Source organism: Macaca mulatta, chromosome 12 (genome assembly GCF_049350105.2).
Source record: "Macaca mulatta isolate MMU2019108-1 chromosome 12, T2T-MMU8v2.0, whole genome shotgun sequence".
Lineage (NCBI taxonomy): Eukaryota > Metazoa > Chordata > Mammalia > Primates > Cercopithecidae > Macaca > Macaca mulatta.
In genome coordinates this window covers 110,690,793-110,714,877 of record NC_133417.1, presented here as the reverse complement: position 1 = coordinate 110,714,877, position 24,085 = coordinate 110,690,793, and the positions used below count along the sequence as shown (strand labels likewise).

The 24,085-nt window shown below is 39.1% G+C and overlaps 1 protein-coding gene across 5 annotated transcripts in view; it reads right to left on the bottom strand.

Moving 5' to 3' along the window:
- The window catches only part of PARD3B (par-3 family cell polarity regulator beta), a 1,090,519-nt gene that overhangs the window by 160,074 nt on the left and 906,360 nt on the right, over positions 1 to 24,085 (bottom strand). The gene's annotated exons all lie outside the window — the stretch shown is intronic.

Sequence of the window (24,085 nt, the reverse complement as noted above, 5' to 3'; positions counted from 1 at the left end):
AAAGGTTTTAGTGAAGAGCCTTTCAATAAATGCTAATATTTTTTCAATAGGTAGAATAAACTTCCTTACAAGTGACAGCAAAATATACTTCTGACTACCCCGCACCCTGAGATTTCCTAACCCCTCTCTCTGGCTGCTCTAGCTGTACTTCACTGTGGCTGCAATTTACTTGTTGACAGGCCTGTGACTCCCCTACTAGATTATGTGGTCCCAGAGGCTGAGACCACACATTAATACCTAGTCTAGGAGAGAAGTAGGGTGGTCATTTGTTGGATGGATGGAAAGGAATTTAAAAATAGCATTTCCTAGTCTACTAACCAACTTTTAGGTAGCTCATTCATTCATTTATTTATCCAATATTTATTCAGGTAAGCTCTGACAACAGATTTTACACACATTTTTACGGTATGGTACTTCCTGCGCACAATACACAGTGGTGAATACAAAGGCAAACCTTTTCCCAAGGAGCCAACCTAGGATACAGCCAGATGTACAGAATCCATGTTTCCACCACCAACAGGGCTAGCAGTTTCAGACTCAAGTATCCACTACAGGTTGAAAACAACATACTGCAATTCTTTGTCTCTTTTACAGAATTACGGAGTAGTTTCTTAAAAATCCCACGGGTTCTGACTACTCTAATTCAGAATTCTGTGGCAGGCAGGTAGGAAATAAAATCTGCCTGGTTACCTGGGATGAAGGTTTTAGTGAAGATCCCTTCAATAAAACACTTTTCTAGTCCATTTTCCTACTCGGCTGCTTTTACTCCGAAGGAGAGTCCCTAAGGCTATTGCAACAGCTGCATGCTATGTGGGGAACGGTGACTTTCCTTCCTTGAGGAGGCTGCTTTGTTAAAATGCTCTCTCAGTAAACAGGCCACAATCTTTCAGGATTTCAGTCTCAGCGTGCGAGTGACTGGCCTATAAACATAATTTTTAACAGCTTTTCTTCAGCAACTCTGACTGTTTAATTAATCTTCAGCCATTAACCAACCATTCATTTAAAATGCCACTTACGAAATCTTAATTTTGCACATTATCAGCTGGTTCACAAATAGCTAACCATGAGCAGAAGCGTAATGATCTCTCTCCCCGTTCTCAGAGCTCACCGAGCTTATAGCCAATTTTGACTTCTTAATTAACCATATGCATATTAGCATTTAAAATTAAATGACAGGTTTTTTTTTTTTTTTTTAAAGAATTAATGCGCAGTGAAATGTTAACACTAACATCATTCTGCCACCTTTGGAAGGGCCCCCAGGCAGTGCCTGGCCAGGCCATGGCTACTCTGGATGCCCACAGGGGAAACTCGTGCAAGTGTTCCTCACCTCAGCTGAGTTCCCCTAACTGAGTGCACTCTTGCAATGATATTTTGGATCCATTGTTCAAACTCTCCTTATGTTTAAGGAAGAATAAGCAATGTCATTGCCAAGATATTCCTTAGTTCTAGGCATTCAGAAATGACAAAATCAGCAACACATTCTTTTCTCAGTGGTTGACCCCAATTAGATGAGTCCGTTCAAACCAAATAAGGGGGCAGGGAAGGATATTGAGGGCAAAAAAAATAATTGTCAGTTGATGCTGAGATGACGTTTTCTCTAACTAGGACTCTGATTATTAGAGCCTACAGGGAACTCACTTGCAATTTTACAGGTGTCAGATAGGGTCAAAGTCCAAACTAAAAACTGGGTACAGAATTGTTCGGGTTGGTTCATTACAATACGTGGAAGGTTTTGACCCATGAGCCACTGCGTGAGTCACGTCTGAGATTTGATGAATGACTCACATCAAAACCAGCCCCAAACTTCTCGGACTAGACTAGGAGTCTGCAATCAATTTGATTGGTGGTAGTAATAAACTTCCAGGCTGCATACATTATATTTTGGAGAATTATGGTAATCTTGGTCATCTGTCTTTTTCTTTTATCCAAGTACAGAGATTCTAAGAATAAACATAAATAAAAAATCACAACAAAAGTCAAGTTGCATCATCTGCTAGAATTCCATGTGCCTGGAATGAGGAAAATTGTTAGTGTTTATTAAAATGTTTTACAACATTGTGGGCATGAAAATGGGAAAAAGAGCAGGCTGTTTTCAAAATCACAATGTGAACTGAGGTGCAGCACCTCTGAATTCCTCAGACACGTGGTTTAGGTGACACCCTGGTGGTTAAGAGCCTCATTTCAGTTATATTATATCTGTGCAAATTACTGAAGCTGCTTTAGACTAAGAATGCATGTGCAGGTGTCAAAAAAACACTAAGACTGTAATTAGAAACAGAAATGTACTGATTGATGAAAGAAATTTGAACCAAACATGCGCATAAACAATTTGAGACTCAGCAAACTTGGCATTTTGTAATCCTGTTAGCAATTCGGCTTTTAATCCAAGTAAGTACTTAAAATACAAGCATATCTTGACTCTGCAATTTCTAGGGCTGTATTCCAAGAGAATGACAATAATTTATTCTCCCAGAATGTCTTTCAACCTGAAAGGAATCATGAGAGCTTTCCAAAGCCTAATGCACAAAACCCATTTCTGTAGTCACTAAGCTAGATCCATTATGTGATTCCTTCAAATATGTATTTGGTACCTGCTATGTGCTAAGCACTGGGAACACAGATGTGTAAGGTAAGTCATGCTTACAAAGGAGTCCATTCCATTAGGCCATTGTCACACTTACTCATAAAGCCTACTTTTGATTTTAGTATTTCTTCCTTTAAGCACTCCCTGAGCATTTTTCTTTCAGTTAAGGAAATAATGATGACTCTTAAACTGCTGAAAGAAGAAAGACACCTTAAACTAATGATTCACCACCGACAGAACCCAGGCCAGCAGCATGAGTATCATTTGGCAACTTGTTAGAATGCAAATTGTAGGGTCCCACCCCAGATCTACTGAATCGGAAACTCTGGGGGTAGGGTCCAAGGTTTCGGTGGTTTAACAAGTTCTCCAGGCGATTCTGATGTGTGCTCAAATTTGAGAATAATTATCTAGGACCATTAAAAGTTGACCAAGGAGCAAACATTTATCAGATTAATAAGGAACCTCATAGCCCTGAAAGTAAGTGATAGGAAAATAGGTTAGGTCTCTGGGAGGTAGGGGGTGAAATCCCTGGACAGCTCGAGAACCATGGGTGACCCGAAATGTGGTGCTGAAATAATAGGGGGCCTTTTCTATATGGCAGTCCATGCTAGGGAATACCTCTTGGTTCAATGAAGGGAAGAAAGGTGCCAGGCAGACTGACTCATCCATTTACTAAGCCTCTGCTCTTTATCCTCCTGCTTGGTGTTGGTAAGAGGACCTTCTTTCACTTCTTCACACATGCCAAGCTCCTTTCCACATCAGGGCATCCCCCATGCTGCTCCTCTGCCCAGAATGCCTTTCATGCCTCTTTCGGCACCCAAATTCTCATGGCTACTCACTCGTTGAGTCTCAACTTAAATGTCACTTTTTCAGTGACTCCTTTCTTGATCCTCCACAATGTCAAATATGTTTACGACACTCTACTTATAACTACACATTTAATATTTGTCTCCTCCTGTAGGCCTTAAGTTCCATGAAAGTAAGGACTGTGTCTAAATCTCACTCAATAAATATCTGTTGAATGAATGGAGATTCATTAATTTAGTAAATGTTGTGGAAATCAAATGAGTGTTGAAGAACCTTGTTTACTAAGCCCTGGCCTGGGAGCTAAGCTGATTCAGGATATATCATCAGTGGTTTCTGTAGCCTCCTCTTCTTATATTGTTAGATTTTTTTATTCTCCAGATCCTCTACCTGACGGGTCTAGTAAAGAGCACTTCAACCAATAGTGGTAGAAAAGTGAGGAAAAAATGGCTACAATTTGCTGATCACACAATAGGAAGAACCCGTCACTGTGCTACAGGTTTGCCATGCATTAACTCATTCAAGCCTCCACGAATTTTATCAGATATGGTATCACCTTCATTCTAGAGGTAAAGAGAGGCTCAAAGATGTTACATGGTATGGCCAAAGATCACAGCAGCTGCGGAGTTAGGATTTATACCTAGGATTTATGCCCAGCTTCAAACTCTATGTTAATGACCACTAGGAGAAAGATGATAACCTCAAGAGAAGTAATAAATAGAAAGTTAAATGTTGCTCAAGAGACACCATATTGCAAGTAAAGTACCTCAATGCTGGGCATATATTAAATATACAATTAATATTATTATTGACTATCATCATCATCATCATCATCATCATCATCACTATCAACATCCTTAGTCTTGATAATCCTAATATTGTGTTTCTAGTTCCTGAAACTCACATCTGAGCAAATTCTGGACATCCTTTATCTGATACAGTGAAGTTTAGAGAAATACCTTCTCAGAAAAAAATGACCCAAAAGGAAATTTATGAACTGCGTATCCTCAAAGCTACATTTAGACTCAAATGATCTGAAAATTACTACTGAAGTCTATTGCTTTACATTTTTAATGTTTTCCAGTGAATTAGTTTTGAGACTTGGAAATTGCACAGACTCAAAAAAGTTGTTTTCCAGATTCTAAACTGGAATTAAGCACATCCAAGTCTTTTGGTACTGTAACATCCCTAGTTTCTGAAACACTTAGAGCTAGCTCTGCCTCTCTTTCTCGGCATTTCTCAGTTTTCGCTCACATAAGTACTGATTTGTAAGATCCATGCCACCTTTCGCCAACACTGCCCTCACTGCCAGGAGAAAGAGGCTGGAACAAAGCCGCAGTGAATGCAAAGCAGTGGCAAACATTCAGGAAAATAAACGAGAGAAAGGGCTGAAGTTGACTACCACCAGAGGAGCTATTTGCTGTGGAAGAACACTGAGACATGAGCCACAAGAGAAGGAACCAAACCCATCCATCCTATTGCTAAATGTGGTCACTGAAATGGTGAGGAGGGCCAACAGGTCTCTGAGAGGGAGCTTGATGGGAAGAGGCAGCCTTCAGGAATGTGACTGATGGAAGGTTCGTGAGACCAATGCCCAGGAGCACAACAGTGACTGCTGCTCTGTAAGGCCTCAACATGAAAGATCAACAGGAAAAAATGAAAGGCTCACCACTAACCTCTTCAGGGTTTCCAAAATCAGTGTATATTCAAATTCAAATTGAAAGTAATTTAAAAGTGCCTATCATGTACCAGGCCCTATTCATGTTACTTTCATATATATGAATATCTTTTTATCCTTCTAACAACGAAGTCTGTTAACCATATATTGTTGTCAACACTTAACATTAAAAAAAAGATAAGGGTGGCCGGGCGCGGTGGCTCACGACTGTAATCCCAGCACTTTGGGAGGCCGAGGCGGGCAGATAACGAGGTGAGGAGGTCGAGACCATCCTGGCTAACACGGTGAAACCCCATCTCTACTAAAAATACAAAAAAATTAGCCCGGCGTAGTGGCGGGTGCCTGTAGTCCCAGCTACTCGGGAGGCTGAGGCAGGAGAATGGCGTGAACCCGGGAGGCAGAGCTTGCAGTGAGCCGAGATCACACCACTGCATTCTAGCCTGGGCAACAGAGCGAGACTCCGTGTCAAAAAATAAATAAATAAATAAATAAATAAGTAAATAAGGGTTTCTATTTTTGGCGATGGTGGAAGAGCTTATTGCATTCTTACTTTCTTATTCTCATGTGAATAATCAAAAAAGCTAGAAAAACTTAAAAAAAAAGAAAACCTAAAAACTACTTGAAGACACTGGATAATTCCCAAGACAGCTAGGACTTGGGAGGCCAAGACTGATTCTAAAAACTACATAGGTAAGCACATTGAGTTGAACCCAATATTCTGCGGCGTTTTTTCTCTCCAAATCATTTGCTAATTCACAGGTGGCACAGAATCAAATGCTAAGAAAATGAGCAGAGTGCAGTGGCAAAGAGACTTGGAGGCTGAGCAGAGATGCTGACATTCTCATACGGTTGGGAAGACAGAAACTGGAGTTGAGAAACTGCTAAGGAAGAAGGGCTTGGTAAACAACCCAGACTCTCAGTTAGGATCACAGAAAGGTTACCCTCTAGGAGTAAAAATAAACTAATAAACTACCCCTCACATAACTAAAATCCAGCTTCTTGCCATCTCAATCAAAGACTGCATTAAGGCAATGTGTCCCTTAATGGGACCTATTATTAAACACATCTTCTCTGAAGAATCATCAGCTTGAGATTTCTACAGCTTTTCAAGGACTGTGTCTAGCATTTGATCAAAATTATGCATACCGAGAGATAAGACCAAATGACTAAAAGCTAAGAAGAAAATCAAACAATACGAATAGACCCACAGTTAATTCAGATATTGACATTAGTCATGGTTCTTAAAATAACTGTAATTAATTTATTCATGAAAAATAAGATGGAGAATTTCATCAGAGAAGTAGCATCTCAGGGTAAAACAAACAAATAGATACCTAACATTGAAAATTACAATAACTAAAATTAAGTGTTCAACAGAAGGGTTTAATAGAAGACTGGACACAGCACACAGGCAAGAGTAGTAAACCAGAGGAGCACTCAAAAACCAGCCTGAATCACAGAGAGAAAACTGGAAACAAATAGAGAGCAAGAGACATGTACAGAAAGGTCTAATATTTTTGTTTTACTGGATCCCAGAAGGAAGGGAGAGAGACAGAAAGAGAGAGAGAAAGAGAGAAGAAAATGGAAGAGGAGGAGGAAGAGAAGAGGAAGAAGAGGAGAGGAAGAGGAGGAGGGAACAGAAACAATTCTGAAGAGGTGTGACCAGTTGAGAATTTTTCAAAGATGATGAAGAACATTAAAACACAGATTTAAGAAGCTGTGCAAATCCTAATCAGGTTTAAACATACCTCTCCGTCAACACATGCTCACAGACACATCACAGTAAAACTGCTGAAAACTAAGACGAGGGAAAAAAACATTAAAGCAGTCAAAGAAAAATGATACGTTACAGATTGAGTATCCCTTATCTGAAACGTCTGAGACCAGAAGTATTTTGGATTTTGGATGCGTTTGGATTTTAGAATGTTTGCATTATAGACTTACTGTTTGAGCATTCCAAATCTAAAAATCCAAAATCCAAAGCGCTCCAATGAGCACTTCATTTGAACATAATGTCAGTGTTCAAAAAGCTTCCAATTTCAGAAAATTTAGGATTATGGATTTTCAGATTTGGAATGTTCAACCTGTATCTTCAAAGGAGTAATAGTTGTCTGACAACAGATTTTGGTAAAAACATTGAAAACCAGAAAACAATGGAATGTTATATCTTTAATATATTAAAAGAAGAAAAAAAATCACTGGTAACTACATACCTAGAGAAAATATCTTTAAAAATGAAGATGAAATAAAACTGTTTTAAAACAAATAAAAACACAGAGTTTGCCACATGACAAAAATACTAAAGGAAATTATTAAGGAAAAAAGTAAAAGTATTCTGGCAAACACAGATATTCAGAAAGAAAGAAAGAGAAAAAACAACAGCTAAAATAAATGCTTACCACTTAAACAGTAATTACAGTGTATTGTTTGGTTCACAACATCTGTAGATTTTGGATACATGAAAACATAGCCTAAAATCTACAAGACTTGACAAAAAAAGGAGAAAATAAAAATTATAAATATCAGGAATGAAACAGAGGATATCACTACAGAATATGCAGATCAATAAGATACTAACAGAATACCAGATCAATAGGAAAATAAGGGAATACTACAAACAACTCTACACACATTTGACAACTTAAAATGGACCAACTCCTAAAAAAGTAAACACTTCCACAGCTCATACAACATGATATAATTTGAATAGCATTACAGTTATTAAGGACATTGAATTCATAATTAAAAACCTCATAAAAAAGAACTCTCCAGGCCCAGATGATCTCACTGGAAAATTCTACCAAATGTTTAAAGAAAAATTAACATGAGTTCTACATAATCCATTCCAAAAAAAGAAGAGGAGGTAATACTTTCCTTAAACATTCAATGAAGACAGCAATAAATATTAGCAAATAAATTAAATGTATATAATTATTAAAATAGTATGTATTAAATCTATGATAAATTATTTCATAATATATTAGATTATTCAATTTAATTTTTTAAAATTATATTTAATTGAATATTAAATGATTATTACATTTAATACAATTAAAATTAAATAATATATAAAAATAATTATATACTATGACTACATTTAATTATTTAAAAATGACTACATTTAATTATATATGAGACTAAAAATAATTATATATTATACTATAATAAATGAGTTTTATTCTAGAAATGGAAGGCAGGTTCAATGTCTGAAAAGTGATCAATGTAAACCAACATGTTAACAGGCTAAACAAAAAAAAAAGACAAGATCATATGAAGTGGAAAAAGGATTTGACAAAATTCATGCTCATTTATGATAAAACCTCTCAGAAAACTAGGAATGAAGAGCAACTTCTTCAACTCGGGAAAGACAACTACAAAAAACTTACAGCTGACAGTACGCTCAATGGTGAGACTGAATGTTTTCTGCCTAAGATCAGGAAAACATCAACAAAGTTCATTTTTACCATTGTGGTTCAACATGGTACTGGAGGTTCTAGCCAGCACAATGAGGCAAGAAATGGAAATAAAAAGCATACAGATAAGAATGGAAGACATACAACATATGTTCACACAAAAGCATGTAGGTGATTGTTTATAGCAACTCTGTTTGTAATAGCTATAAATTAGAAACAACCAAAATATCCAGCAACAGATGAATGATTAAGCAAATGGTACATCCATAGCATGATTAAGCAAATGGTACATCCATAGCATGGGTTACTACTCAGAAGTAAGAAGAAATGAACTAGTGATACCCACAACAACTTGGATGGACCTCCAGGGTGTGAGAAAAGCCAACTTCAAAAGGTCAGATGCTACCCCATTTATGTGATTCCATTTAGGTAACATTCGAGAAATGACAGAATTATGGACAGAAAACAGATGAGGGATTGCCAAGAGTTAGCCATGAGGAAAGGTGTGTGGCTATAAAGGAGTAGTATGAGGGATGTCTTTGTGGTGATTAAAATAGTTCTGTATCTTGATTGCAGAAATGGTTACATGGATCTACCTGTGTGACAAAATGGCGCAGAACTATGCACATGCATTGTACCAATGTCAGATTCCTGATTTTGATATTGTACTACAATTATGTAAGATGTAACCACTGGAGAAAATTGGGTGAAGGGTACAAGGAACTTCTCAATATTTTATCTGCAACTTCTTCTGACTCTATAAAAATTTCAAAATAAAAAGTTAAAAATAACTATAACTATATAACTATGTATAACTATGGCCATATAATAATTGTAACTATATGGTTACAGAAAATGTAAAGAAAAATACATGAAGTTATTTGGTAAGAACTTTCATCCAAATGGAAAAAAAAAATCCACTACAGTTAAGTCGAGAATTAAGAATATTTTGTAATTCCCTACCCAACTTCAGTTCACTAATAGGGAATGAATAGCAATCTTAATGACAGAACGGTGTAAAGGCTCACGTATCAACATTTATTACATTAGCTTAAACTTAGATGGTGCTTATTAACACCCAGCTGCTGTTTTTCTGTTTACATATATGAACTCATATATGTAATCTGTCCTTCGGAATCTGTTCTTAGCATCAGCAAATATTGTATAATGAAAAGGTATGTGGCTTAGCCTAAGAGATTAATGCAAATCCTTGTAATAACACTCTGATGTAGGAACTATGATTATGCTCATTTTACAGATGTGGAAACTGAGCCAGAGAGATGGCAATAACTTCCTCAAAGTCACACAACTATACTGAGTGGCAGAGCCAGGTTTTAAATCAAGAAGGTTTGGCTTTAGAATCTATAACCTTAACTGCTAAGCTGTCTCTTATATACAGATTTTCCTTTATTGTCTTCCTTTGTTCTATCTCCTGGCTCTTAAACCACAGTGTAAATAATAATTAATATAAATGCTGTATATAATATCATACACACTATGCTTAAAGGGTAGTTTAAGGGATTTTCAAGGGTAATTTTGACTGTGAGCTATTCTTATCTCATGTTTGACATTAAAGACTAACCTTCCATGTAAGATGTGACTATGCCTTAAGCTCTTGGTGTTAAGTGTGCGTGTGACCTGACTGGCATTTTTGGGGCTTCGTTTTCTCATGAAGAAATCAGTAGAGGGCATGGTATAAGGATATCCCTTCAGGTTTTCCTCTAAGGACAAGCATGGCTTGAGCCTAGGCCCCCTACTGAACTTGACATAGAAAATCTTCTGCGTCTACATGGAAAAGAATATCCTTCTTAGTGTGGTATACAGAAGTCTTGGCAATTTGGAGAGTGAGAGGCTGAGTAGTGGCCAAGTTTGGGGAAATCCAGAGTGCTTGCTCAGGATTGATTGAAGTCTGCGCAAAATAATGGCTCCTGAATTCTACTTCTGGCTGGGTTCATATCAATCCTCAGTCAGCTTTCCAGAAGAGAGGATATTTCACAGCATATAAATATTAAAATGTCTCCTTAAGATGTTGGATAATTATGAGTATACCATTAAAACGATCTTTTCTAGCCCTTTTTCATCCCACTGATTATTTATTGTTTGAAAAGATAAATACAGAAAAGCAATTGACCTAACAATGGCCTATTCTTGATTACACTTTGCATTAAATACAAAAATTATAAGGAGGGCACTTTGGAATCTGTCCTTAGCATCAGCAAAGATTGTATAATGAAAAGGTATGTGGCTTAGCCTAAGAGATTAATGCAAAGCACAGGTCACAAGAGGCCTGGAGTAAGTGTGGTAGATCAACACAGATCTAGCACTACTATAGAGAAGTAGGTCAAAGCCCAAGGCTTCTGATATGCTTTTGTACCCTGTAGCCTTGAGTAGGGTGCTTTGCACAAAACATACATATAATTTTTTTTAATGGGATGAATGAATGAGTTAATGAATGAATAAATGAGGGAGGAAGGGGGAAATATCTGGCAGGTCAGCAGCAGCATGCATGCTATTTGCACATGCTTCGTAGTTTCCAACATTTTTGACTGCAATCTACTGTGAGAAACGCATTTTGCATCAGGTCCCAATACTCAGCTACACACATACCCTATGTCTATATATATATATACACACACACTCACATTTTACATACATACAACTGCAACAAAAATACAAAACAATGCTTAATTACTTGCTGTATATGTAATGCTCTTTCTTTTTCCTTTATATTCTATTAACAAATATTCATTGATCATACTACATTGATTTTAAGATGTACTAATAGAGTATAACATGAAGTTTGAAAAACACTAGCATGGCCGGAAGCTCATGCCTGAGTTTTGGAGTAAGAGTTTGAAACCTTAGCTCTGCCGACCTATTATCTGTGTCACCATAGGTAAGTTTCACAATTTCTCAGAGCCTCTAGTTTTTCAGAGCCTCTAGTTTTTCATTGGTGAAACAGATTCCTACTCCACAGGATTTCTGTCATCTTTCTAAAGCACACATCTGAACATGCCAACCCTACTTTAAGCGTTCCCCGTTGCCGTGGGCTAAAGTCTAAATGTTTTATCTTAGATTATCTGGCCTTTAACAACATGGCCTGTGCTAACTTTCATCTCTGACCTCCAGCTGGCCCTAACTTACATTCTGCACTCCAGCTCTTCTAATATATGCAGTTTCCTAAATGTACCATGTTTTCTCTGTGGGCATTTGTGCATGCCCTTATACCCACTCAGTTTCTAGTTCTTCTTTAGGTCATAATACGGACTCCTTCAAGGAGCCAGATCTGCATTCAAGCATCTCTGGCTCACCCTTATCATAGCATATCACCGTTATTATTCCAGATTGTCAGCTGCATCCCTCTGGAGGTCAAGAAACTCTGGATTCTGTGCCATTCTCTTTGTGTTATTTTATGTCGAAATGAAGAAATTCTGTATATCCCTTCCAACCTCTTCTTAGTAAACAATTAGTTAGATGAATAGATCCTAAGGATCAGGTAATTTGTTTGAAAAGCACCCCGGTCAATGCTTAAATGCTTAAATGACAGCTTTAATAAATCAGGGTAACCCTTTGGCAAACATTCCTCAAACATGCCCACTTACCCCCAGTGGTTCAGGATGGGGGGAAGGGGCCTTGGAAATGGATGGTCACTGAGTACAAACCCTCTTTGCCTAGCTCATGCATAATAAAGGAGAAGATTGTCTACATCTGTCACCCCTGGACACTGACAATTTAGGCAGATATAACTAGTATAGTCCCAAGGGTAGGGCTCTCAGACGATGGGAAAAAAATTAATGAGAACATCAAGTTTTAAAGAGATGGGATGGAGGAAAGTAGAGTTAATGGTATATCAGTTACTATTAGCATTTATCTGGTCACAGAGATTCTTTCATTAAGAGATTTCTCATTATTGTTTAAAAGTCACTTAAAAATTGATGGTAATATGTTCTAAGAAAAAAAATCTGATTGCTTTGTTCAATTGATGAGTTAACTCTCTATGGAAATGGCATTTATCATTGGGATTCCCACACTGAAATGTGATCACTTTTGTTCGTTTGTAGAAACTAAAAACAAATCTCTAAGTAATCTACTGTATTCACTGTTCAAGTCCCTACACACAGCCACACAAAGTCATGAGTCAGAGGTGAGAGCCAAAATGCTATTAAACTAAAATAAAATTAACTGGAAAACTCACTAGAGAGAAAGAGACTGGGGACAAACACCAACAGAGGTATGAGCTGTACATGACAATGCTGTGGCTCAATGAGAGGCTGAATCTCTGAAATTAACAAACGGTTGTGACAAAGAGATATCAGCTATCCTATATTGCCCCAATGATACAAGTTATGTTCACATCCAGCTGTTCACACAGCTTCCTGTTAATGCTTTTTCTATCCCTCATTGCTCTTATTTTAGAATTCCCAAAGCACATGCTTTTTCAGTGGTCATGAAAATTAGGAATGTATGTCCCCCAGTTGCCTCTAGGAGTTATTTAGACAGAGCAGTGGAAGGGAGGTGGGGATGGTTAATGGGTACAAAAAAATAGTTAGAAAGAATGAGTAAGACCGAGTATTTGATAGCATAACAGGGTGACTCTAGTCAATGTTAATTTAATTGTACATTTAAAAATACCTAAAAGAGTGTCATTGGATTGTTTGCAGCACAAAGGATAAATGCTTAAGGGATGGATATCCCATTTTCCATGATGTGAGTATTATGCATTGCACACGTGTATCAAAATATCTCATGCACCCCATAAATACATATATATATATACCTATTATATACTCACAAAAATTAAACATAAAAAATGTAAAACAAGAAGTTGTTCAGGCTGAAATATTTCTGCCTGAGCTATAAAAGAGGGTCTACTGTTTAGAAAACCAAATACCGCATGTTCTCACTCATAGGTGGGAATTGAACAATGAAATCACTTGGACACAGGAAGGGGAGCATCACACACCGGGTCCTATTGTGGGGAGGGGGTGGGGCGAGGGATAGCATTAGGAGATATACCTAATGTAAACGACGAGTTAATGGGTGCAGCACACCAATATGGCACATGTATACATATGTAACAAACCTGCATGTTGTGCACATGTATCTTAGAACTTAAAGTATAATAAAAAAAAGTACATAAATAAATATTGTAAACGACGAGTTAATGGGTGCAGCACACCAATATGGCACATGTATACATATGTAACAAACCTGCATGTTGTGCACATGTATCCTAGAACTTAAAGTGTAATAAAAAAAGTACATAAATAAATAAATAGAGGGTCTACTTAAGGATAGCCTCTCACAGGGAGTTAATAAGAATATATTTGATGAAAGTACTACATACCATGAATCTATAACTTTTCCATTATTAAAGGGAAGTGAAAAAAAAAAAAGAGAAAAGACATCTAAAGGTAATCTATTTGTGGTGGATTCCATAGAGTGGCTCCCTAAAACCCACTCACTACTCACTTCTCTGTTGACTTTGTTTACTGGAAAGTTGAAGTTCTATTTCTCAACACCTTTTTGCAACTAGAGTAAATCTTTTAATACATTTTTTGCCAATGAGAAATTGTTGGGGTCTTCTAGGGAATCTTTTCAAAGGGATGAACTTGACTAGCACATTCCATTGGCCATTTGCGCCTTTCTCCTTCTTTCTCCCTGGAAGGTGAACATGAAACCCAGAGTGGCAACGGCAATCTTGGAATCATGATGCGATATGAAGAACAGACTTTGCCACTGGGAAAGGCAAGAAAGGAAGAGGGAAAGAGGCCATCTAAATTCCTTAATGGGCAAGACACATGTGTATCAGCTGAGTTTTCTGTTGTTTACAGTCAAATAGCATCTGACTCAACACTGTTGTTATTGACAGCTCTTCTGGGACCCACAGAAATTGGACTAGCCCATTCTGTGGATGATTGTTAAGCCCGACTCAGAACCAAATGGACAATCAAGTGACATGGTAGGATATTGCCTTAGTTCTGATGATGAGCTTAGGGACATCTAATGAGTTATGGTTTGTAGCAAACAATTGCCAAAGTAGCTCAGTGTGTAATGAATGCTCTCTTCACTTATGCAAATGATACGACTGATCTAACGGAATCTGCACTGTTGGGCTGGGTGCAGTGGCTCATGCCTGTAATCCCAGCACTTTGGGAGGCCGAGGCAGGCGGATCACCTGAGGTCAGGAGTGCAAGACCAGCCCGGCCAACATAGTGAAACCCTGTCTCTACTAAAAATACAAAAAATTAGCCAGGCGTGGTGGCAGGTGCCTGTAATCCCAGCTACTCGGGAGGCTGAGGCAGGAGAATTGCTTGAACCTGGGAGGTGGAGGTTGCAGTGAGCTGAGAACGTGCCACTGCACTCCAGCCCAGGTGACAGTGTGAGACTCTGCCTCAAAAAATAAATAAATAAATAAATAAATAAAAATAAATAAATAAATAAAAAGGAATCTGCACTTTTTTTTTTTTTAAGTTTTCTTGCCTCTCATCTCCTCACTTGCTCTTCTGTTTCTACTTTTTGTTTCTGATGATTACAATACACTGGCAGGAGTTGAGGCTGGAGCTAGGACTTAACCATTAAACATGGGACAGTGGAACAGATGGACTCTAACGGGTTCCCAAACCTATTATTTTAAATGGTCAACAGCTAGATATAATCAATAACCTTCCTCAATAGTTATTTTCAGTTCAATAATCTTCTCAATATATATACCAATAATATGTAATACAGTCTGATAATACATACTCCAATAATATTCCTAAATACAGTTGACATTTATTGAGCCAAACACTGAAATGATTTCGTTTAATCCATGAATAAACCAGACAAGAGCAAGTATACTCATGTCCTCATTTTTTTTTCTTTTTTTTGAGACAGAGTCTTGCTCTGTCACCCAGGCTGGAGTGCAGTGGCACGATCTCGGTTCACTGCAAGCTCCACCTCCTGGGTTTATGCCATTCTCCTGCCTCAGCCTCTCAAGTAGCTGGGACTACAGGCACCTGCCACCATGCCCAGCTAATTTTTTTTTTTTTTTTTTTGTATTTTTAGTAGAGACAGAGTTTCACTGTGTTAGCCAGGGTGGTCTCGATCTCCTGATCTCGTGATCCACCCGCCTTGGCCTCCCAAAGTGCTGGGATTACAGGCGTGAGCCACCGTGCCTGGCCTCATGTCCTCATTTTACAGTGAGAGATCAGGCTTTGAAAAATTAATACATTTGAACCAAGGCCCTGCAAAGATAAATCTACAGTCTCAGGTCTTTCTCACACTGAATGCACTTACAATTTCATGATTTTTACAATATATCCCGTATACACCTCTATTCTAATGGAACGTATTATATTGTAATGATTTGTTTATGAGATAGTTTAGGCTATCAGACTGAGTTCCTTGGGAGTCAGATTGCTTCTAAACTTCTTTGTATGCCTCTGAAATATAACAAATGCTCAATAAAAGCTTCCTGCAAAATTAGTGGATACATGCTGGAAAACCAAAGCTGCTTAACTGGAGCATTGAGGAGCTGTGTGCTGTTTGCCACTTTAATTTTATAGCTGCCATATATCAGTCACTAAGTAAGTATTTAGTAAGCAAATACTAAGTGCCTCTAAGTGCCTGGTATTACACCAGCTCATAGAAAGTGTTATTTTGCATAATTAAGTCTAAATGGACACATTATTTATGAATATTAGAGGAAAAAAACAAAAGGGGGCTGGGCGCGGTGGCTCATGCCTGTAATCCCAGCACTTCGGGAGGCCGAAGCGGGCGGATCACCTGAGGTCAGGAGTTTGAGACCAGCCTGGCCAACATGATGAAACCCTGTCGCTAGTAAAAATACAAAAAATTAGCCAGGCATGGTGGCAGACACCTGTAATCCCAGCTACTTGGGAGGCTGAGGCAGGAGAATCGCTTGAACCTGGGAGGTGGAAGTAACGGTGAGCTGAGATTGCGCCACTGCACTCCAGCCTAGGCAACAAAAGCGAAACTTCGTCTCCAAAAAAAAAAAAAAGTGCTCTCTAAGATTCATCAAGAACAAACAGTTCCCCCACCCCCCCCGCCTTTTTTTTTTTTGAGATGGAGTTTCGCTCTTGTTGCCCAGGCTGTAGTGCAATGGCACAATCTTGGCTGACCGCAACCTGCACCTCCTGGGTTCAAGCGATTCTCCTGCCTCAGCCTCCCAAGTAGCTGGGATTACAGGCATGGGTCATCATGCCCAGTTAATTTTGTATTTTTAGTAGAGATGGGGTTTCTCCAGGTTGGTCAGTCTGGTCTCGAACTCCTGACCTCAGGTGATCCGCCCACCTTGGTCTCCCTCCCAAAGTGCTGGGATTACAGGCTTGAACCACCACACCCAACCGTAATTCCTTTTCTTCTTAGGGTTACCAGAGTGGTAAATCAAAGGATTTTCACAAACATGGTGTACCTCGTTATTAGTAAGATAAGTTCAGATGAACTGGAAAATGCAGACTAGATAATAGCAGACTAGATTAATAGCTAACTGAAGATCCCAAAGAGTGTTGATTAATGGAGGTCTCGAGTGATGTGATGCAGGGATTGTATCTGACACTGATCAACGATCTTATCAACGACATGGATGAGCTCACAATGATTAAACATGAGGATGGTACAATTTAGGAAGAATAACATATACATTGGAGTACAAAAATCGATACTTTAAAATATCTTTATTGGCTACAACAATGGGCTAAACCTAACAAGTAAATATTCAACTTGGGAAAGAGACTATCCCATATTTTAAAAAGTTATTGTACCAATATAGGATTTTGTAAATTTACTGGGGAATCTCGTTTGATAGCAACTCAAGTGAAAAAAAACAAAAACAAAAAAAACCCCCAGACATTTAGTTAAAAAGTGCAATAGAAGCTAATAATGACAATGGATGTAAAAGCTTGGGTCACATTAATAAGCGCAAAGGATTAAAATCAAAGGATACCCAGAGTCCCACTGATTTCCGTGGTTTTCTGACCATATCTGAAATATGGTACCCAGTTCTGCAAGCCATGCCCAACAAAGGAATCATAAACTCAATAGACTTTAGTGTACATATACCCCAAATGGCTGCCAAGAGGGCTGAAGGTGTGAATTGTAATTTAAGAAGGGGCTAAAACAGCTGTGGGAGTTTATGCTGAAGAAATGATTATATAAGAAACTTCTCAAGGTCATTTGCTGTGTTTTCTATATCCTTCTTAAGGCCAGTGCTGAGCACAGAGCCCGACATATGTTTAGAGTTCATAAATGTTTGTTAGTGAAGGTGGTCATAGCAGTCACTTTAGATATCTAAAAGGCTGTTAATGAGGCTTAGATGCTGTGTCTGGGTAGCTCAACCCAAAATCCCTGGCAAAAGCTACAGGGAAACAGTGTTTGGGTGGGTAAAAAGTGAGCATTTCTACATCAACTAGAGTGATCTAAAAGAAAAAGGATGCCTCATGAATTTTGTCACTGAAGTATGCCAATGTGAGTTAGGTGACATTCATGAGGCAGTTCATGGAGAAGATGCCTCGATGAGTGGGACATGAGGCTTGACCACTGAAGGTCCTAGCCAACTTTAAGATACTATTAAACCAGCCGGGCACAGTGGCTCATGCCCATAATCCTAGCCCTTTGGGAGGCCAAGGTGGGCAGATCACGAGGTCAGTTCGAGAACAGCCTGGCCAACATGGTGAAACCCCATCTCTACTAAAAATACAAAAAATTAGCTGGGTGTGGTGGTGCACATCTGTAATCCCAGCTACTCGGGAGGCTGAGGCAAGGGAATCGCTTGAACCCGGGAGGCGGAGGTTGCAGTGAGCCAAGATTGCGCCATTGCACTCCAGCCTGGGCAACAAGAGTGAAGCTCCATCTCAAGAAAAAAAAAAAGATTCTGTTAAACTATTCATTCATTCATTATTCCCAAAATATTTATTGAGGACAGACTGCCCCAGGAACTGAGGAGACAGGGTGAGCAAAGGCAGGATAGGTCCCAACCACCATGAAGCCTGAATCTGAGACCAGTGGTCTCCAAAATGGGCTGTATAAACCCCATTTGAGGGAGGAAGAAAATATCAGAACCACTACTTATAATTTGTTAAAGTCTCATTTTAAAATTAATTTCTCTATTTGGTATGTGTCTTATATGTAATATAGTAGTAGGGTAAATTAGTATATATCAGTTAGAAACAAATGCCCATATTTTTAGAGGTAAACATCCAAAAACTTTTTTTTTTCTTTTTTAACTGATAATGTGTGGAACCAAACCCATTAGGCAACCTCTAGAAATGAATGGCATATTGTCACACAAACTAATGCAAAACTGCATTTGTGTTGTGTGCCACAAGTACCTTCTAGCCCCCTATTTGGGACTGTTTTGTCCTCATCCAGACATAAAATTTTCATGTTCATACACTGTGGGAGCCCTTTCAATGCTGGCATTGTGGTGGAAAACTAACACACTGTAAACCTGAGTAATTGTCAGGCTTTGAGGGCAGCATTTAACCCATGCTATGTTCAAATCCTGGAAGAACCAGCACTGTGAAAATCCAGTCATGTGTCTCTTGTCCTGGTGGTAGAAATGTTTTATTTTAACCACTGTCGTTTACAGATGAATCTTTTATAAGGCAACTTTTTTTTTTTCTAAGATGGGCTGAAGGTTCAGGGCCAACCTTTGAGAAGCAAGTAGGTATGAGACCAAAGTTGCCCCTGTTAGAAAGCTAGTATGGGCCACGTACACATGATCTGTTCCTATAAGACAGAGATATATGGACAAATAGGGTATGTTTCATATGGAGATAGAAAAAAACGCAAAATGTAAAATCATATTTAACCATCACAGATGCAAGGCTATTATTATAATCTTCCCTTTTACAAATAAGTAGGTGAGGATAAATTGCCTATGCTATTAAACAGCCTATTGAATTCCAGGATTATATCTCACGTTAAAACCCTCAGTCTCTTCCCCAACCCAAACCCTGCCCCGTCTCCCTCAGGATGGAGTCCAAACTCTTCAGCAAGGCTGGCCAACCTCTCTCCCCTGCCTTTGGTCAGCTCTGAGGCCATCCCATGTTCTCTCTTTCCATTTACCTCTCCCACCAGGTTTCTATTTTACTGAGAGTCTTTCAGTCCCCCTAACACATCATGCTTCCTCTCCCCTCTATTTTCACCTTTGCTGCCTGGCTCCAGCCAGTACCCTGCACTTACTCTTCAGTTGCACTTTCCACACTGTGTTCCACTGCATGTTTAGGTCTTCGCATTGCCATTGGATCCTAATCTCCATAATGAAGGCGGCATAATCATCTTCCTCCCAGTTCCCTGGTGAGTTTAGTACTGAACTCAGGCCCTGGCCCTTAGTGGATACTCAGTAAGTATTTGTTGAATTATATGCATGAAAATAAAAAAAATGGCATCTTGGATAAATCATGCAGCTCACGCAGGAGTATTTGGAAGTGGACTGGACCCATATCAGCTTCATCCCCAACCCCATGATTTAATCTGCCATTACATGTTGGGAGCCCAGATGGATGCTTCTTTACTTGTCCAGGTACTAATTTCCTTAATATGGTTGGATCTGTGTTCCTACCTAAATTTCATGTCTAATTGTAATCCCCAATGTTGGAGGTGGGGCCTGGTGGGAGGTGATTTGATCATGGGGGTGGATTTCCCCATTGGTACGGTTTTTGTAATAGTGAGTGAGTTCTCGTGAGATCTGGCCATTTAGAAGTGTGTAGCACCTCCCTCCTCTCTGTCTTGCTCCTGCTCCTGCCATGTAAGAACTGCCTGCTTCCCCTTTGCCTTCTGTCATGAAAGAAAGTTTCTGGAGGCCTCCCAAGAAGCTGAGCTGATGCCAGCATCATGCTTCCTGGACAGCCTGCAGAACTGTGAGCCAATCAAACCTCTTTTCTTTGTAAATTACCCAGTCACAGGTATCTTATTATAGCAGTGCGAGAATGGACTAATACATTCCTCAAGCAGGAAATGAGAATGTGGGTCTATATCATAGTGTGGGGTAGGGAAAAGAAGACTGTAGAACAGAGAGATCTAGAATAAAGTCCTGATTCCATGCTGTGTGATCTTGGGCAAGTCACTCAACTTCTCTGGGCCTCAGTTTCTGCAATAATCATATGAGAAGGTCACTCTAGACAGTCTCTGAATTCTCTTGTTAGCTCTGAAATACTGTCACAGAAGGAACTTCAAAGCTGCAACTTTTCCATTCTATAACTGTTCTCTGTCACCAAGAGCTCACTCTTTAAGTTCTCACCTGTTAATCAATTCTCTTCTCATTGTAATTCTCCCCCTGGTCCTACTTAGCTACTAAAATTGTTCTCTCTAAATTAACTGATGACCTTTTAGTGGCCAAATCTAAAGCACTCTTTTTAGTCCTTATTCCACTGAGCTCTGTGAAGCATTTGAAAGCCTCATGTCTGTGATATCTGCGAAACATCTTTGTCTTTGTTTTAAGCTAAGGTTTTGGGCTGCTTCTTATACTCTCCTGTCTCCAACACCCCTCCTCAAATGAGGAGTCAAATGAGGACAAGCTTCTGTCCTCATTTACTACTGTAATCATCTCTAACTTTGTCTCTTAGTCTAACCATGTTCTTCTTTGTCTGCCATCAAGCTGGAAGAGCTGTTTTCCCAAAACACAAATCCATCAGCTCATTCCCCAATTATGACACTTTAGTGGCTCCCATTGTCCACTGATTGGCAAATACATCAAAACCCCTTACACGCTTGCTACCACTCATCATTCTAGAGTCCAGAAAAAATAACCCCTATTCAGGTATAACTTCAGAACCCTTCTTTTTTTCTTTTAAGACAGGATCTTTCTCTGTCACCCAGGGTGGAGTACAGTGGTATAATCAACAGGTCACTACAGCCTTGGACTTCTGGGCTCAAGCCATCCTCCCACCTCAGCTTCCTGAGTAGGTTGGACTACAGGTGCACACCACCACACCTGGATAATTAAAAAAAAAAACTTTTGTAGAGGCTGGGCGTGGTGGCTCACGTCTGTAATCCCAGCATTTTGGGAAGCCGAGGTGGGCAGATACCTGAAGTCAGGAGTTTGAGACCAGCATGGTCAACATGGCAAAACCACATCTCTACTAAAAATACAAAAAATGAGTCAGGGTGGTGGCTCATGCCTGTAGTCCCAGCTACTTGGGAGTGTAGACACGAGAATTGCTTGAACCCTGAGGTGGAGGTTGCAGTGAGCTGACAACATGCCACTGCACTCCAGCCTGGGTGACAGAGTGAGACTCAAAAAAAAAAAAAAAAAAAAGAAAAGAAAAGAAAACATTTTGTAGAGATGGGGTCTTGCTATATTGCTCAGGCTGGTCTCCAACTCCTGGCCTCCAACTCCTGGCCTCAAGTAATTCCCCCTTACCCCAGACTCCCAAAAGTGCTGGGATTATACTGTGCCTTGCCTCAGAACTTTCGTTAACACAGATTTCTGGACAGCCACTATCAATCAATTAGTATCAGCCTAAGATACAACCCATTAAATCACAAACTGACCCAAGCCTGCTTTGCAACCTTTTTCCTATCACTTTCCTTCCCATCCACACTCTGTGTCAGGGTGCTTCTTAGCTCCCCTACAGGCCTGCTCTTTCGAGCCACTTTGCCCTTGTACATGCTTAATTATTCTGCAAAGAAAACAATTCTCCTACTGCAATTGCTCCTGTCTTACCCTTCTAGAGCCAGTTCAAATATCACCTCTGTTTGGAGGACTTTCCTGACTAGCCTAGACAGAGTTAGAAAAGAAAAACTTCTTTTCCTTCTATTCACAAGACATTGCAATGATCCATTTCTACATGTGTTCGTCCTCTATTCACTAGATTATGACCTCCTCTGGCCTGGGACTGTTTCTTAATCATCTCTATCTTCCCTAAAGCTTTCTACAGTAGTTAGAACACATTAGGTGTCAAATACATACTTACTAAATGAGTTCAGGACTGAAAAGATGAATGGGTGAATAGCATTGCCCTCTAATAGTACATATGGTAGGTTTAGAATTAGTAGGTTCCTGCTTATGGATACTACTAGGGAAGCTGCCATAGCAACTCTTCTTAGACTTATCTGGGCACAGGCATATCAGGGAAGTTCAGAATTTCACTGAAAAAGGAGAGTAATAATAATAGTAACAATGATGATGATAATAGCTAACATTATTGAATGCTTACTATGTACCAGGACAAAATCAGCTTGCTTGAAGACTTGAAGAACAAGGAGCAGGTCAGTCTTTAAGTGTAATTAAATATAAGAGCAGGATAAAGATAATTCTGAGTATAATTCTGCTACCCCAAAATAGGATAGCAGTCTAAACTCTACTGAAAGCAGCTTTAGATCACTTTTAATATAAGGAGGTCAGAGCCAAAAGTAAGACTCTTTTACACTTATATCTGGACTGGGCAGTCAACAATTATTTTTTTCTTGATATCATTTTATAGCGGCTGCAGTTAAGATTATCGTAAGAAGTTTATTTTCTGGTCACATCTACATAGATGAAAACTAGTTAGTATATACTTTCCTAAATAGTGTTGCAAAGATCTAGAGGAAACATATGCTTTAGGTGACAAAAATTTGGGGGATAATGTGTGCTGGTTATTGGATGAGTCCTCTTAGAAACTCAGAATGCGTGTCAGCATATTGGGCATAAGAAGACTGTAATAAGAAAACCTATTCCGACCGAGCCCGGTGGCTCATGCCTCAAATCCCAGAACTTTGGGATGCCGAGGTGGGTGGATCACGAGGTTAGGAGTTCAAGACCAGCCTGGCCAAGATGGTGAAACCCTGTCTCTACTAAAAATTCAAAAATTAGCTGGGCGTGGTTGCAGGTGTCCATAATACCAGCTACTCACTTGGGAGGGTGAAGCAGGAGAATCGCTTGAACCTAGGGGGTGGAGGTTGCAGTAAGCCAAGATCACACCACTGTACTCCAGCCTGGTCGATAAAGTGAGACTCTGCCTCAGAAAAAAAAAAAAAAAAAAAGAAAGACCTGTTCCTTGTGGCTTACCCTAGAATTCCTAGAATTCCCCATACATATTTGACTTGTGAATCTTTTTTTTAAATAAAATGCCTCATATTTATTTCCATGGAATTAGTATTGGAAAATACTGGCTTGGGAGGTTCCTATAAACAGTCCCTCTGTGTTGGGATTCTAGCTGTGGAATATGCAAAGAGGATTGTTATGAAGACCTATCTAATTTAGGGAAGGTAAGATTGACTATGATTTGGGCCAGAAGAGACTCATGCCTGGTGTTATTATTTATATGATAAAATTCAATCCACTATGAAGGTTGGGGAGAAAAATTCAACTCTTAATCAATTCTTTGAATTAGCAGTTTAGTTATTATGGCTATATCACAGTCATAAAAATTTATATTTTCATTTTGTCCCAAAGAAAAACTTGACCATCTTTCTTTAATATTATCAACCTGGAAGCCTGACAGTAAGGATTAAAAATTGCTCCTTCCTTCCCACTTGGTTATTGGAAAGGCTCTGAAAGGTAATCAGTCTTGTGAAGCTACACTTTACAGTCTGCATAAAAATGCCATGATTTCCCTTCCTCTCCCCAACCTAATTGAAAGTGCATAATATCACCCAGCTGGGGAAATGTAAATG